This window comes from Panthera onca, chromosome C1 (genome assembly GCF_046562875.1).
Source record: "Panthera onca isolate mPanOnc1 chromosome C1, mPanOnc1 haplotype 2, whole genome shotgun sequence".
Taxonomy (NCBI): Eukaryota; Metazoa; Chordata; class Mammalia; order Carnivora; family Felidae; genus Panthera; species Panthera onca.
Window position 1 is genome coordinate 108,618,233 of NC_138346.1, and position 14,175 is coordinate 108,632,407.

Below are 14,175 nucleotides of genomic sequence, written 5' to 3' on the forward strand. Positions count from 1 at the left end.
GAGTTCCCTTCCACTAACTAGACTCTACTGAAAATGTCTGGAATAACATGTCCAGGAGAAGAATAACGGTTCTTATAAACAACAGAAAAGAGAAAATAAGCCTTGGGGGGAAAAATGAAATTTTATTTATCTGTATTCTACCTGTTTTATTATTACTTGAGAAAACATAGTGTTTCTAATCTCTTTGTGGCTGTTTCAAAACCTTAGATTTTTTTTATTATTTTATTACTTAAATCCTATTAGATATAAAATTGTTTCTATCACTGGGTTTTACACACACACACACACACACACACACACATTCATCAGGAAGTTTGATGAAGAAAACAACAGAAACTTTTTGTATCAATCTTTCTACTTTCTGTGACATTTCTTATATCCAACTGACACTACAGTCTTTGTTACTTTTGAAACCAAAACTTCAAAAATCTTCACTTAGGAAGAAAAGGGCAAATTGCTTATCCCTACATCTTTAATTATTAATTTCTGACCTCACAGAAATTGAAACATCACACAGAACAGTAAAAACAAAATTCCAATCTCATATGAGAGAAGTTGCAATAAACTTAATACCAATTATTTCCGGAAAATAGAAAGTTTGTTTACCTTTTATTAATCAGCCTGTTCTGTGTATAAAGGTCATATCATTAAGAGGAAGCCCTAGAAGTTAATGAACATTTCCTGATTTGTTTTCAAACTTTTTAGCACGATAATCCCTTCAAATTTGTGTTGATCTTTATCTAACTCAGCCAATCTCACCTTTTGGTGCCAACTGAATAATCATTAATGAATATTCATTCCATTCTTCAAACATGTTTGAGCACATACATTTATACCAGAGGATATGCTCAAAAGCACCCTTTCTGTATTCATTCAGTTCATCCTCCTGACCGAGACAAATAAAAAGATACCCAATTATGAGAGAGGCAAAAATATTATGAGTTAAAAGCAAACCTGAATGGAGGCACAGGGGAGAATAATGCCAGAGTCAGGCCAAACCTTGTCCAAGAGCGGCCTGCCACGGGACTTGGAAGAGTGAGAACTTCATGGATGAAAGGAGTATTTACAACTCATTCGTGCCTGTTGTCTAAAACATTATCCTTACTGAAAGTGGGGTATTAAAATCTGCAACTACTATGGTTGAATTGTCTATTTCTCCAATTCTGTCTGTTTTTGTTTCAAGCCTTTTGTGACTTTCCTTTGAGGTACATATATATTTACATTGTCACATCTTCTTGAATATTGACAGATGCATCGCTCTAAATGGCATTCTTTGCCTCTAATAAGTTTTGTCTTGAGGTCTTTTTTTTTTTTTTTTGATATCTGTAGTCATTCTGCTCTCCTTTGTGTATGGCTTACATGGTTTTTCATTTTACTTTCCATTGGCTTTTGAATCTACAGTGTGTTTATCTGTAGACGGCATATAGTTTAGATCGTCTTGTCTTCTTTTTTAATCTATTCTTGGGCTGATTAATGTATTTACATTTAATGTAATTACTGACTAGGTAAGACTTACATCTGCCACTTGGTTGGCTATTTGTTTTCTGTATGTCAGGTGTCTTATCTGTTGTTATTTCTCTTGAATTGCTGTCTTTTTTCATGTTAAATAACAGTACCTGTTGCATTATTTTAATTACCCTGTCATTCTTTAATTTGATGTTGTTGTTTAATTATTTTCTTAGTGGTTGCCCTAGGGGTTACAATTAACATCTTAATTTATAATAATCTAGTTTGAATAAATACCAACAGAATTTCAACAGTATATAAAATCTTGGCTTCTCTATAGCTATATTTCTTCCAGCTTTTTTATGTTTTGATTGCACAAATTACATTCAATTCTTGTTATTCATAGATTCCATATTTTTAAAATTTCCTTACATGCAAAAATATTTTCTAACACCACATTTATTTATTTATTTACTTACTTACTTACTTACTTACTTACTTTTGGTTCATCTTTCTATCTATCTATCACCAAAATACTAGTGGCACTGCTGTGGCCATTTGAGGACATGCACATAAATGGCAAAAAATTTGAGTCCCCCAATCTCTATGTTCCCTGCCGAGGCCAGAGAAGGCAGTGATATGTCTCCTGTGTCAGCTCTCATACAGAGAGGACCAAAGGGTACAGGTAGCAGGGAGCAGTGCAGGACAGTGCCAAAAGTTCTGGCCCCAGGCACAGTTGAATCCTTACTCTGGCACCTGTAAGTGGGAGGTTTCAGGCATGTCACTTAACGTTTTCTCTTTTGTAAAATAAGGAAAATGGATTCTACCAAGATGTGTTATTTTTTGGATTTAAGATTATAGTTCATGTGATTGATTATATATATTCACAAATGCATATGCCATATATACATGAATGCATGTAACTTTCCCTAGGAGCAATGGTTCAGTATTCACTAAGTCAGTGCTCATGATGGTTTTATAGAACATATCTGCCATGAATAATGAGGATTGACTGTGCATCTTTACACGGCATTCCTGTGTCAGGCAGTGTTGTCCAAAAGAGAACCAGCAGGATATATTTATTTTTAAGATACTGGTTCACATGACTGTGCATGTGGGCAAGTGAAAAATGGAGGATAGGCCACCAGGCTGGAAACTCAAAAGGAGCTAAGGCTGTGTTCATGAGTCCATACTCCATAGGACAGACAAACAGGCTGCAAACAAAGGCAGGATTTCTGTGATGGTCTTGAAGCAGAATTTCTTCTACCCATGAGAAACCTCACTTTTTGCTCTTATGGCCTTCAACTAATCTGATGAGGCTTGTTCACCTTATATAGGAAAATTTACTTTAAGTTCAACTGACTATAGATGGTACTTACATCTACAATGAATCTTTTCAGCAACATTTAGACTCATTTTTGACCCAACCAACAATGGGTGCCAAAACCCAGTGGACACATAAAATGTAACCATCATGATTTATAATTATTGTGTAAGACAGTTTTCTTTTAAGTCAGAAAAGATAAAAGAGTTACAAAAATATATTCACGCCATCATTTTTTACCTACACCTTCACTTTCCTAGTGTTCTTTACTTCTTCATGTCAAGTTGTGTCTACTCTCCTTTCACTTTTTTCTGAAGGACTGCTTTTACTATTTCCTGTAAGATTTACTGGTGACACATTTTCTTCTTCTTCCTCTTCCTGTTCCTCCCCCTCCTCCCCTTCCCTTCTCTCTCCTCTTCTTCCTCCTCTTCCTCTTTTAATCTCCCTCTCCTCCCCCCCTTATCCTTCTATCCTTCTTCTTCTTCTTCTTCTTCTTCTTCTTCTTCTTCTTCTTCTTCTTCTTCTTTTTAAGTCTAAGAATGCCTTAATTTGTTCATTATTTTCAAAGGAGAGTTTTAGTAGATCTAGAAGTTGTTACTGAGATTCCTTTTCTTTCAGTACACTGAGTATATCATTCCGCTGCCTTTGGGTCTCCTTCTGCTTCCGACGAGAAACCAGCTGATAATCTTACTGAGGATCCCTGGTATATGAATAGCCCCATCTCTCTTGCTTCTTCATTTTTTTTCAGATAGCTTCACTCATTAATTAATTAATTATTTTTTTTTATTTTTTAATATAATTTGTGGACAAATTGGTTTCCATACAACACCAGTGCTCATCCCAACAAGTGCCCTCCTCAATGCCCATCACCCACTTTCCCCTCTCTCCCACCCCCATCAACCCTCAGTTTGTTCTCAGTATCCAAGAGTCTCTCATTTCTTTGAAATTCCCTCTTTATCTTTGCTTGTCAACAGTTTCATTATTGCACGTCTAGGCATGAATCTCTTTGAATTACCCCACTTTGAGTGTGTGGATGTTCTCAGATGTATACATTAGTGCTTTTCCTCAAACTTGGGAGAATATCTGGCATTTTTTACTTAATATATTTTTGTGTTAGTCTCTCTCTTCTCTATCTAGGACTCGTCTTATGTACATGCTGGTAAACTTGATGATCCCACAGATTTTTGAGGCTTGATCATTTCACTTCATTCTTTTTTTTTCTGTTCTTTATCCTGGATAATCTCAATTTACATATCTTCAAGTTCAGGGGTTCTCTTTTCAGCTTGCTTAAATCTCCTAATGAGCTCCTTTAGTGAATTTTTTTTTTCATTTCAGTTATTGTAGTTTTTAGCTCCAGAGTTTCTTTTTGGTTTATTTTTATAATATCTACTTCTTTATTGATGTCTTCTATTCGATGAGATATGCTATGCTTTATTTGTATTCTTTTTATATAGATTCCTTTATTTACTTGCACGTATTTAAAATGACAGCTTTAAATCTTTGTCTTGTAATTCCAATGTCTGGACTTCCTAAGGGGTAGTTTTCATTGACAGCTTTTTTAAATTTTTTTCCTGTACACAGACCGTAGAAGTCACCAATTTGAAATGTACAATGCAAAAGTCTCTCTCTCTCTCTCTCTCTCTCTCTCTCTCTCTCTCTCTCTCAGTATGGATCATACTATTTTTCTTTATTTGTTGAATACCTGACATTTCAAATAATATAATGTGTCAACTTTGGAAATAAAATTCTCTTCATCACTCAGGTTTTGTTGTTGTTGCTAGCTGTGTTACTGTTGTGTGTTTGTTAGTGGTTTTCGTGAACAAATTCTGTGAAGTCTGTATTTTTTGTCATGTATGTATAATAAAGTGTCTGCCTGGTTATCTCAGTGTCAGCTAATTAGGCAAAAATGTCCTTAAATGCCTGGGGCTGACAAATCTCCCAGTCTTTGTCCATAGGCTGCATGTGTGGGGGTTGGGGCACCCCTTAAACAATGAGACAGACATTTGACAATTCTGCCTTACCCTGTACTCTTGTTTGTGCAGAACCTCGTAGTTAGCAGAAGTGGGAGCTTAGAGCATCCTCGAATGTCTTCTGATCATGTGGATAGCCCTGGGCAGGTGTATAGTCGTACACATACACTTGTCCTCATATATTCTGAGGAACATGTCAAACATTTTCAAAGTCTTCTACGAATATCTCATCCCACAGCTTTTCCTTTTAAGCTCTTTGGGTAGCTATTGTTTGTTCAAACTGTCATCCACTGCCTAAGGTGGCTGTAATGTTAAACAATTGCCACTTATTTTTTTAAACAAATTCCCCAGGAAAAAGGCTGTTCACACTGGGGGAGTTCCAAGTTAGGACAAATGAAAATAGCCTTGAGAAATGAGGTTTTTCACCCTGCCGGATAGGGCAATAATGACAATTCTTGGGGATGGGGCATTGCAAGAGCAATGGTCCCATTCAGCCCCGATCATTGGCTGCCCCTTCTGCTGGTTCTGCCATGATCGTTGGCTACTACCCTTTAAGGCTACCTTGAAACTGGGAATGAGAGATAGAAGTAGCTCAAGTTAAAGTGTCACACAACTCACTGTCGTTCCTGAGATTCAGCCATTTTTCTTGAATAAATAATTTCCAGACTGCTGCAGGATGCTGGTTAACTTTCAGACTTCTTAAAAATTATTCTGACAATTTTTTGTAAGTTTCTTGTTGCTTTTATAAAGTAGAGATTTTTTTTGGAGGTTCTTATGCTTCCATTTTCACTGAGAACCCCTCCTTCCCGAGTTTTGAATTTTTAAGGTAATATTTTTTTTAACATGCATTTATTTTTGAGAGACAGATCAAGACAGAGCATGAGCAGGAGAGGGGCAGAAAGAGGAGGAGACACAGAATCTGAAGCAGGCTCCAGGCTCTGAGCTGTCAGCACAAAGCCCCACGTGGGGCTCGAACACACAAACTGCAAGATCATGACCTGAGCTTAAGTCAGATGCTTAAGTGACTGAGCCACCCAGGCGCCCTGTTTTTAAAGGTAGTATTTATATTGACTCGCTGCAGATTTCACAAGATATTGAATAAACAAGGATAAATGAACTCTGTGAAACTTATTTCTCTATTAATTCATTTACCATCCCTTACTATCCGCTAGTTATGTCAAGTCAAACTTACAAGTTCTCTAACATGCTCTAAGCTTTGGAACTCTGGCCAACTTCCTCTCTCAGGTCTTATGTCCTGTGCTACTTCTATTTTTTACATGAATAGTTCTTATTAATCCATCAGAATTCTGGTCAGGCATCATCTCTTTCGTTGATCCTTTCAACCACATAGGTTTGGGAGTGTCTCACATACTGCTGTAGCCTCTCGTTTATCTCAATTACAACATTTGTCAAATACCATCATATCTATTTTTCTCCATAAGTACAAAGGACAATCGCCAAATGATATTTTTGAACAAAAGAGCAGCACAATCCTAACTTAATGCATATATACTCGAGCATATATATCTGCATACACATACAAAAACTTGCATAGGTCAAAAGAAACTTTTACTGACAACCTGACAGTATCTCTGAATGGAGATTGTGATGTTTCTGCTTTATACTTCTCTGTATTTTCTAAATGTGATCCCGTGGTTTTTAATATTGGACTTTTTGAGATAATTTGGAAGGCCAGGAATTCAAGCCTTAGAACATTTGTGTGTGTCTACACTTCTCGATCTACCTTGGAAGCTTGGAATCGTACCAGTGTCAAGGGGAGATAAATCAAGATCCACAGAGGACCCTTCATATCCATAGAGTATAGTCACATAAGAAGTCTGACTTTCTCTTTTTTTTAATATTTTTAAAAAAATTAAATGTTTGCTTATTTTTGAGACAGAGACAGCATGAGAGGGGAAGGGGCAGAGAGAGAGAGAAGGAGACACAGAATCCAAAGCAGGCTCCAGGGTCTGAGTTGTCAGCACAGAGCCCCATGTGGGGATCTAACTCACAAGTGGTGAGATCATGACCTGAGCTGAAGTTGGATGCTTAACCAATTGAGCCACCCAGGTGCCCCTCTCTTGTTTAATAAACCAGAATCCCTCTGGAAGCCACCAGACCAACTTTAGACCACAGCAAAGAGTTTCTCCCTACCATTCTGCCAGCGCAACTGAGTTAACAGTGGTGAATACTCCCTGCCACTATTTTTATGACTAAGCCAGTCCTGAGTACAAATACCATGGTTCGTCATCCTCGCTATCCATCAAGGAAAATGACCCAGGTGACATTTGTATGACACTGCCTTGTTCATCATGCATAACATCATGGACCTTTGGCTGGTGACTAAATGACATGTCTTTAGTACCACTGCCCATGTAACAAAGACAAAACAATATTGTGTGTCCCATCCTCAGAATATCAATCGAAGCCTATTTGTTCTTGCTTTATACAGTATTTAATCAAATTTCTAAATCTAAAGATACTTAATAAAATATACTTTGAAAAAAAAAGGGTGAATTTTAGGGACTTAACAGATAAGTGATTGCCCATCCTAGCATCTTTAATTTTGGGCATTTTGGTGCAACATGTGGCCCTTCCCCCTCTGTGTGATCCACAATGGATCTGCAGGTGTTGGTGCAAAACATCACATCACAGTCTGCTCACCATCCTTCTAGATTTCTGTAGTCTTAATTTCTGTATATCTTTGATGTGTGAATCATCTTTCAGTTCAGACAAAAATAGAACCATTCAGAATTCTGTTAACTTCTAGCACCTTCATGTAATGACTCCAACTAGAAAGCCTCCTTTATATCTTATTTCTATCTTGTTATACTGAGTGTTATTCCAATTCTTTTTGGCCAGCTCTTCACATGGATGTTTCATGAGGGTTGGCTGTGTAGGTCTCAAGTCATATATACCTCTGAGCACTGTTTAGGTCCTCTCTGCTCTCCAGTTCCACATTCTAAGAACTTGCAATGTTCCTCTTTTGTGAGTAGCCAGGCTCCTTAAAAACAGGTTCCAGGACCCCACTTGTCTGGGAATAGTTTAATGGGCTCAGTCATTAAGCCAGCATGTCTTGGCCATGTTTTCTGATTTTTGCAGTTGTCATTTCCGGAATATATGATCATCAGCACATCCTGTGTGAAAAATCTCAACTGTACCCTGTGATGAAGAAAGCAAAAACAAACAAAGAAAACAAAACAAAACAAAACAAAAACAAAAATCAGGGAAGGGCACTTTCAAGGAGTTTGTATTCTAGTAGGAGAGAAAACAGGTGCAAAAATCACAACTCACAATAGTAAGTAGACAACATTAAAGATGCACCAACTGGTAATGGTTAAAGTTCAGATAAAAGGGGAGATAAAATGTTTTGGGGCCAAAATATTTGTTAAGAATAAATGAATAGCACATTTTAGAAATCATTCCAAAAATAAGTTTTTCAGTGTTGAAAGAACAAACTCTATCTAGAAACTTCACTTAGATGGATAAGTGGTTGAATGATGATAGGTCATGAAACTCCTCTGTGGTTCTCCTGGAACCAGAATGGGGTCCAATCCCTTGTCATGGCTTGGCAAAATGTTCACCAACATCTGGCCCTACCTCCCTCCCTCTCTATTTTCATTTCTCCTTTTCTCTTTCCTCAGACATTGTACTTAACACACAGTGAACCATTACATCTCACCAAGTGCAACCTTCTCTCTAAACACATGATACTTTGTGTCCGGAATGTTCTTCCCTGGCTCTGCTCTGTTCTCTAGGCCCTTGAAACTCAGCTCAGGTGCACCTGGAAGACATGAAGCCTTCCCTGAACATTCCTGCTAGATGTGTCAAATGCCCATCTGTAAGCTCCTGCACTTGCTTTGTCTATCTCTGCTGTTAACTCGACCACCAGTGTTATAACTGCTGTTTGCTTCTCTGTCTCCACCATCAGAGTGGGATCTCCTTGAGGTTATACCTACATTTCCCCTCCATATCCCTTAACAGAGACTAATTAAATGCCTGACATGGTACCAAACTAAGACTTTCTTCCATCTGTTGTGGAAACGCACACATGCATGCATGCAGGTGCACACACTGTAATTATTATCGACCCCAGTCTGGGGTGAAGGGTTTATACTTAACTAAAATGCCCATGTGATGCTCTCACATCAAAGCTTTTCCTCCCCCTTACCTGAAGAGCAATCTCATCCTTATCTCAGTTTCAATTTTAAACTCACTAGTCCAGTGCCTTTTCTTCGTTTCTTTTGTGCAAATTGCCAGTCTGGAAAGAATGCCGAAGAATGACACCAAGCACAAATGAACGATGCCTGTACAGAAGAGCCACTGCAGTTTAAAATGCATCTTAAATGGCAGGGCTGTGATGGATTCACTTCTCCTGCTTGTCCTTGAGAACTGGCAGGGGCACCCGTGTTGGGTAATAATTGCTCTGCCTTGCTTGAAGGCATAGCACTTGGTTTACAGGACATTGATTCATTTGGATCTTGTGTCTATTCCAGCCCCAGGGCATTCCCCACTGTTGAAATTGACACAGAACAGGAAGAGATAAATGTGTAAAGGCTGGGGCTTTGGGAAGCCCTGAGGCTGATATTGATGAGGCAGTAGCCATGACAGTTGCTTCCTGTGGCTCTTTTCCATCACCGGGAAGGCCGACTGAGTCCTTACCAGGAAAGAGACCATTCCCACCATCACCACGTTGGAAACCATCTTTGCATCACCTCAGAGGGGAAAAGAAACATGAGGGAGTTTCCAGAATTAACAGATGGGGACTCAAAATAAAATCAGCCAAGGAGAACATACATTCTTGGGTCTTCGAGCTCAGTGTCCCTTCCACATACAGAAGTTCAGCTCCTTCACTACAAAGCCAAGTTTACTTTGTAACTCTATGTAACCCTTACTCCTTGACTAAAACCCATTTAGAGTTCAATGAGAACTAGAGCCAAGTGCCAAGCAATGATGGTGGGATAAAGAATTTTCTTCCTGCTTCTGTGTTAATGAATACCTTAGTTCATTCATTAAAGCTACCAGCTTTCTTATTAATACTTACCCTGACACCTTTCCCTGTGCCCAGAAATCCAAGGCTTTATCTAACTGCTTGGTCTTTCTTAAAATCATTCAGCCTTTTTTTTTAAGTTTATTTATTTATTTTGAGAGAGACAGAGACAGTACAAGTCAGGGAGGGGCAGAGAAAGAGGGAGACGGAGAATCCCAAGCAGGATCTACACTGTCAGACAGAGCCTGATGCAGGGCTCGAACTCATGAAATTGAGATCATGACCTGAGTCAAAACCAAGAGTCAGATGCTTAACTGGGTGAGCCAATCAGGCACCCCAAACATCATCCAGGCTTTAAAACTATTTAAACTATTTGTCTCTTCCTGACTTCTTTCTTGGAGATGAGAAAGGACACTGAGAAAATTGTGTTCTCTCTTAGGGACATAAGTCTAATTCTCTTTGTTTGGCTGTGGGGAGTCAAGAAGCCAACATTAGCAAACATTAGTCTCAAAACTAAACCTTTCTTCCAGCATGTATTTATGTCTCCCTTATCCCAATTCCCCAGCACAGTGGAGAACAACCTTGCCCCTCATCTGCTGTACATGTTGCCATGACACATACTCTCTCCCTTCCCTTCAGACCTTGCCAGATGTTACTTTTTCACTCCAGTCCGTTGTTCTGTCTCTTTTTTTCTCCTCAGATCCTCCATACAGACTTGGTCAACATGGTTGTTTGCATCTTCCCATCTTAGGCAAATCCTTTTTATACTCTTTCCCTCACTGGTGAAATGCCTTCTATATTTATCTATCCTCTCTCTGTCTCTCTATCTCTGTCTCTCTCCCTTTCCCCTGACCTCTGGTCAACTTTCTATCTTGATTCCTTTTATTCCCCTGCACATGCCCTATGCCCCAAACAGCCAAGAACTTCCTGTGGCACACATTCCTGGCCGACTCAGCCCCCATGCTCCTCCTCAGGTGCTGTTCCTAACATATGGTTTACTTCACTTGACCCCCAGCCTTTGTGAGTCAGAGCTCCACCTGGACCTCTTCTCAGATACCATCTGATAGAAACATGGAAATCATAAGCTTTACTTATTAAATATTGGATTTTGTCTTCATTTACCCCACACTATTTATACACTAATCTTCTGAATAAAACAAAAAACAAGAGCGTATAGGATATAAAGCCACCTACAAACATAAGGAACAGCCTGTTGAGTGAAGTTCCAGCTAGTTTGCTTCCTTTGTGGAGAGGGTCAAAAGTTGAGATTCGTGGGGTTAGTTCAATAGATCTAGACAGGCTTGGATAGTTACAAGTTTCTTGCTGTGCTTGCCTGTGACTTGGTGGGGTGATAGAAATAAATGGAATGGTCTTATTTCCTGACTTGTTCTACTCGGTGATTGTTGTTTCCTTATGGAAAACCACAGCTAAGAGGGGAAGCCTATGAAATGCTTGAGGTGTGGCAAGTATCACAGACCCAACACAGAGGGCTTCCCCAGGCTTTTCCTGCTCCCAGGGAGGGAAACAACCACCCAAACAATCAAGGTTATGAAGGCACTGAGATCAACAGTGGTCACACACTCCTGTTATACACTAAACATTTTTCATTTCCCTCCAGTGGATTGAAGGCAACTCAAAGACAGATCTGTGTATCTTATTGAAGTTCTAATACAGTATGCGTCATGGTGCTCAGAAAGTGTTTACTGAGCAACAGCAAATCCCAGGGACTATTTTAGGACACAACACTTGATAGCACAGATATCAGGCTTATGTGTTTCTCTTACATTGCCATACAGAATTAACTGCTTAATAAAAGTTTCCCAATGATGGCAAAGCTAAATATATATTACTATAGGAGCTTTAGCCCCATGTGGCCTTTTACTATAAGTTACAATCGGGCTGTGACATTTTATAATTGCTGGAGACAGGTTTTGCATATCAAGACAAAATATAGTTATTCATTAATAATTTATTGGAACAAGTTTCACTCTGATATAATAAATGAATTATTAATTGATGCTCTTAAAGAAAATAGTTCCGAACAGAAGTTGCTTTATTTCTCCATCCTGCTTTGGGTTTTTAGGTTAGCACAATATTTGCAGAAGAAACAGATGCCACAAATTTAATTACGTAAACAATTTTCAATATCCATCATGTTATTTCAAAATATATCAAAATTAGCACATCCAGTGACAAACTAATTTAAAGGATGTGCTTGAGCTGGGGAAAAGAGGTATTCCTGGCATTTAGAAGAACAAACATGTCAGGCAAAGATGGTTTGGACTGAGCACTAACACTGGAAGGTTTTTATGTAAAAAGTCTGCCCTTATCTTGTGTGAGGACAGCTGCTAAATTATTTTTTAGAAGCATTACAGATCTATCAATGTCTTTAATTTATTAGTGCTTTATGAATGAGGTCATGTGTAACCTCCAGTGAGAGGAGAGGGCTCTCTCATCTCCCTCCTCCTCCATGCCTCCAGCTTCTAGAGCAGTTTCTGGTGTGGAGAAGGCTCTCAATGAATATAGTTTGATTTAATGATAAACATGGTATGATAGCTATTTTTTAAAAAGGTAGTTTTTTTGTTTTTTTTTTTTTGGTCCAGCTGGAGAGAGAATCTCTCTACTGTTGAGTAGTTCAGTGATGACCTTAACACTTAATTATTATTATTATTATTATTATTATTATTATTATTATTTTAATTTGAGAGAGAGAGAGAGAGAGAGAGAGAGAGAGAATCCTAAGCAGGCTCCATGTTCATTATGGAGCCTGACACAGGGCTTGATCTCACTATCCTGGGATCCTGACCTGAGCTGAAATCAAGAGTCTGACTCTCAACTGACTGAGTCAACCATGCACACTAAACCTTAAAACATAAGTAAATAGTACTATCATAACACGGGGTGTCAACTATACTCAAATTAAAAACAAACAAACAGGCTCTCTGCTCCTCCTCGTTCGACAGATAGCCGCATCTTCTGGTGCAGTGCCAGCGCGTCCCCGAGACACGATGGTGAAGGTCGGAGTCAACGGATTTGGCCGTATTGGGCGCCTGGTCACCAGGGCTGCTTTTAACTCTGGCAAAGTGGACATTGTCGCCATCAATGACCCCTTCATTGACCTCAACTACATGGTCTACATGTTCCAGTACGATTCCACCCACGGCAAATTCCACGGCACAGTCAAGGCTGAGAACGGGAAACTTGTCATCAATGGAAAGCCCATCACCATCTTCCAGGAGCGAGATCCCGCCAACATCAAATGGGGTGATGCTGGTGCTGAGTATGTTGTGGAGTCTACTGGGGTCTTCACCACCATGGAGAAGGCTGGGGCTCACTTGAAGGGTGGGGCCAAGAGGGTCATCATCTCTGCCCCTTCTGCTGATGCCCCCATGTTTGTGATGGGTGTGAACCACGAGAAGTATGACAACTCTCTCAAGATTGTCAGCAATGCCTCCTGCACCACCAACTGCCTGGCCCCTCTGGCCAAGGTCATCCATGACCACTTTGGCATCATGGAGGGACTCATGACCACAGTCCATGCCATCACCACCACCCAGAAGACCGTGGACGGCCCCTCTGGGAAGCTGTGGCGTGATGGCTGAGGGGCTGCCCAGAACATCATCCCTGCTTCTACTGGCGCTGCCAAGGCTGTGGGCAAGGTCATCCCTGAGCTGAATGGGAAGCTCACTGGCATGGCCTTCCGTGTCCCCACCCCCAATGTGTCCATCGTGGATCTGACCTGCCGCCTGGAGAAAGCTGCCAAATACGATGACATCAAGAAGGTGGTGAAGCAGGCATCAGAGGGCCCCCTCAAGGGCATCCTGGGCTACACTGAGGACCAGGTTGTCTCCTGTGACTTTAACAGTGACACCCACTCTTCCACCTTCAACGCTGGGGCTGGCATTGCGCTCAATGACCACTTTGTCAAGCTCATTTCCTGGTATGACAATGAGTTTGGCTACAGCAACCAGGTGGTGGACCTTATGGTCCACATGGCCTCCAAGGAGTAAGAGCCCCCTGGACCACCAGCCCCAGCAAGAGGAAGAAGAAGAGAGAGGCCCTCAGCTGCTGGGGAGTCCTTGCCCCCGTTCATCACCCAACACACTTGAGAATCTCCTGACCTCCAGTTTCCATCCCAGACCCCCTGAAGAAGGGGAGGGGCTTGGGGAGCCCTACCTTATCATGTACCATCAATAAAGTAAACTGTATCCAACAAAACAAACAAACAAACAAACAAACAAACACATAATTAAATGACAAAAGCTGGAAGAAAGTTTCTAATTCATTGTCAATTAACATGAGGTATGTGTCTGCCATAGGCACTTTGGTTTGCACTGGAGGTTAGGAATTGAACATGACCAATTCCTCATCCTTGAGAAGCTCATAATCCAGCAGAAAACAAATAATCAGTGTGAACTGAAGTACTCAGAGAGCTGCCATATGAT

The 14,175-nt window shown here is 40.1% G+C and overlaps 1 pseudogene; it reads left to right on the top strand.

The window, feature by feature from the left end:
• The first annotated feature begins 12,698 nt into the window (after positions 1-12,698).
• On the top strand, positions 12,699-13,921 carry LOC132672777 (glyceraldehyde-3-phosphate dehydrogenase pseudogene; annotated as a pseudogene).
• Positions 13,922-14,175: the final 254 nt, after the last annotated feature.